Source organism: Petromyzon marinus, unplaced genomic scaffold (assembly GCF_048934315.1).
Source record: "Petromyzon marinus isolate PM22_M1 ecotype Great Lakes invasive population unplaced genomic scaffold, UKy_Petmar_22M1.pri1.0 PM_G_Scaffold_73, whole genome shotgun sequence".
NCBI lineage: Eukaryota > Metazoa > Chordata > Hyperoartia > Petromyzontiformes > Petromyzontidae > Petromyzon > Petromyzon marinus.
Genome location: NW_027423028.1, coordinates 417,501 through 420,000, shown reverse-complemented (window position 1 = coordinate 420,000; position 2,500 = coordinate 417,501).

Here is a 2,500-nt window from a genome sequence, read left to right as displayed (position 1 = left end):
AGGACCTTATGAGACACGCTAAGAAATTGCACAGGCCGTTGGCTGTCATGTTCATCGACATAGCGAAAGCTTTTGACTCGGTTTCGCATGCTCATATTTTATGGGTGTTAAGGCACAAGAAAGTAGATGAACACGTGGTGGGCATCATCCAGAACGCCTACGATCGGTGTACGACCTCGTTCAAAAGCAATGGCGAGTCGACTCGAGAAATTAGCATACGTGTTGGTGTCAAACAGGGTGACCCCATGTCACCCCTGCTCTTCAATCTTGCCATGGACCCTTTGATATGCACCCTAGAGTCACACGGAGTTGGGTACTCCATTGATACCGACCACGTGACAGCTCTTGCGTTTGCTGATGATTTGGTGTTGGTGAGCGAATCTTGGGTTGGTATGGCCGCCAATCTAGCGATCTTGGAATCATTTTGTGGGCTATCGGGATTGGAGGTTCAGGCCAGAAAGTGCCAGGGCTTCATGATAAGCCCAACCAAAGATTCATATACGGTGAACAACTGCGACCCATGGACTATCAAAAATAAAGATGTCCATATGATCCAACCTGATGAATCAACGAAATACCTTGGTCTGAAAATTGGCCCTTGGACTGGCACTATACAGCCTGATCTACATTGTCAGCTAAAGACATGGATCTCGAAAATCGATGAGGCGCCTCTGAAGCCAACTCAGAAGGTTGAACTACTCAATGCCTATGCCCTACCCAGATTGTTATATCCTGCAGACCACTCGGACTGCAAGCAATCAACTCTCCGTGGGTTGGACCAAGAGATTAGAAAGGCGGTAAAAGGATGGCTCCACCTTCCCGCTTCAACTTGTGATGGACTGTTATATGCCAGAGCCCGAGACGGAGGCCTTGCCATCTTGAAACTGGAAAAAACAATCCCTTCGGTTCAAGTTAGAAGGCTGCAACGTATAGCAAACTCGTCCGATGCTATCACCCGTAATATTGTGTCCTCGCAGGGTATGGAGGAAGAATACCGTAATTTGTGGGTACGAGCAGGGGGTGACAGTGATGCAATCCCAATATTCGTTCTCAGGGACTCGGTGTCAAAAGAACCTGTATATCCGAGACCCTGCGATTGGAGGGAGCATGAATTTCAGAGATGGTGCGAAAAGCCGGTTCAAGGAAGGGGCATTGTAAACTTTGCGCATGATAGAATCAGTAATGCTTGGTTGAGGCCATGGTGCGGCTTTAAACAATGCTTCTTTATCGCAGCACTACAACTAAGGGCAAATATTTACCCAACAAGAGAAAGCTTGAACAGAGGCAGAGATGGGGCCTTACGTTCCTGCAGGAAATGCTCTGCCAGACTCGAGTCCCTTTCGCACATTCTCGGTCAATGTCCTGCAGTACAGAAAGCAAGAATTGCGCGACACAACAAGATCAGTAACATTCTGGCAGACGAAGCGGCTAGATTGGGCTGGTCTGTATACAAAGAGCCACGGTTCATATCCGAGACGGGAGAGATGAGAAAGCCTGACCTCGTGTTTGCAAAAGATGAGGAGGCGGTTGTGATCGATGTCACCGTCCGTTTTGAGCTTTCAAAGAATACCTTGTCAGATGCTGCCTCGCACAAAGTTTCGTACTATACCCCTCTTGGTGATCAAGTCAAAGTGCTGACGAAGGCTAGCAAGGTCACATTCTTTGGATTCCCGGTTGGGGCAAGAGGAAAGTGGCCCCTTGAGAATAACGAGGTACTTACCTCCCTGGGCCTGACCAAACCCAGAACGACATCACTGGCCAAGATGATTTCCCGCAGAACGCTGCTTTTCTCTCTTGATATTCTGAGAATGTTCTGTGGAAATTATGCGGTCTATGAACAGTCATAGACAACCTCCGAAACAAATAATAGTTTTGTTTTAAGATGTCATTTGTTTTAGATTGATTTTGTTATTTTCGAAGGTGAAGTCGGTTTTTATTTCATTTTACTATTTTCCACAATTTAGATTGTTATTTTCCAAGACGAAGTCTTGGTTCTTTTTTTTATTGTTAGTTTTTTTTTTTAACACGTCGTATTTGTTACTTTAGAGCTTAGAGGGGACTTTATTTTCGCCTTACTATTTTCTGCCTACAAAGAAGATTAAAAATAAGCTTTTTTCAAGATGGTTTTGTTATTTTCCAAGGTGAAGTCTTGGTATTCTTATTTTACTATTTTCCATAAAGAAGACCTTTCTTTTAGATTTTGTTATTTTCCAAGACGAAGACTTGGTATTTTTATTATATTGCTATTTTTTTACACGAAGCTTATTCAAGAGCACTTATATAGATTAGACTTTGTTATTTTAATTCTTTATTTTTGCACTACATCAGTTCGAGAGAAGACTACAAACCAGCTTTATTTAAGATGTTTTAGATTAGATTTTGTTATTTTCCAAGGTGAAGTCTTGGTTTTTTATTTTACTATTTTCCACAAAGAAGACTTTTCTTTTAGATTTTGTTATTTTCCAAGACGAAGACTTGGTATTTTTTTATTGCTATTTTT